Raw genomic sequence first — 851 nt, 5'->3', positions numbered from 1 at the left:
TGACTCCCGTGAGGCCCATGTCCCCCCTGCTTCCCTTTCAGAGGAAGGCCAGGTTCATCCAGGTGGCGCCCTTGCCCTGGCTCCCACGCTGTGGCCAGCCCCGCTGTATACCTGGGCGTTGGTCATGATACGGTGGCTTAGCCTAATGCTGGGGCAATATTTTTACCTTCTTGTTATTAGTTGGTTTTCCTAGTTACTCAGCTGAACTAAGACTCAGACTGGCTGAAGCCTGTGATTATTCGCTGACTATTATGGTTGATTCACAAGGAACACCGAGCTTCACAGTAAATTAGACCTAATGAAAGTACGCCCCTTGTGCTTCAGGATCGAAAGTCGAAGGTGTTAGAAAGAAATGAACGGTGGGAAGAATGTCGGATGAAACGGTCAGATGTACTGTGGCGGCTGAGTTTAACAGCAGTTGCTTTTTTCCTTAAGAAAGAGAGAACAGAAAGGGAAAGCGGACATCACAGGAGCACATGTGCCCGGTAAATGCCAAATGTCTAGAGAGTACGGTGCAGATAATGCATTCTTTACAATCCAGGCGTAATTGTTAAAAACGATTAGCTCACCAAATCGGTCTTTAACAAAACAGCAAAAACGTTTCCTTAGAAACACGTCTGTGTTTCCCTTAAAATCCAAATTTATAGTCAACTTACAGTTCGAGGTGGTTTCCAGGATAAGCTAAAGGTCATTTGCTCTGAGGGGTATGGTTTATTCATTCAGCAAACAGTGTCAACTGACGAGAAGACAAAGATGAGTAAGGCTTAGTCTTTGCCTCTGAAGAAGTAAGAAGGAAGTGCACGGCACTGTTAAGATCACGCACCAATGTGAGACTTTGGAAATCCTGGGGC

Source organism: Pteropus medius, unplaced genomic scaffold (assembly GCF_902729225.1).
Source record: "Pteropus medius unplaced genomic scaffold, Ma_sr-lr_union100, whole genome shotgun sequence".
Taxonomy (NCBI): domain Eukaryota; kingdom Metazoa; phylum Chordata; class Mammalia; order Chiroptera; family Pteropodidae; genus Pteropus; species Pteropus medius.
This window is presented reverse-complemented; position numbering follows the sequence as displayed.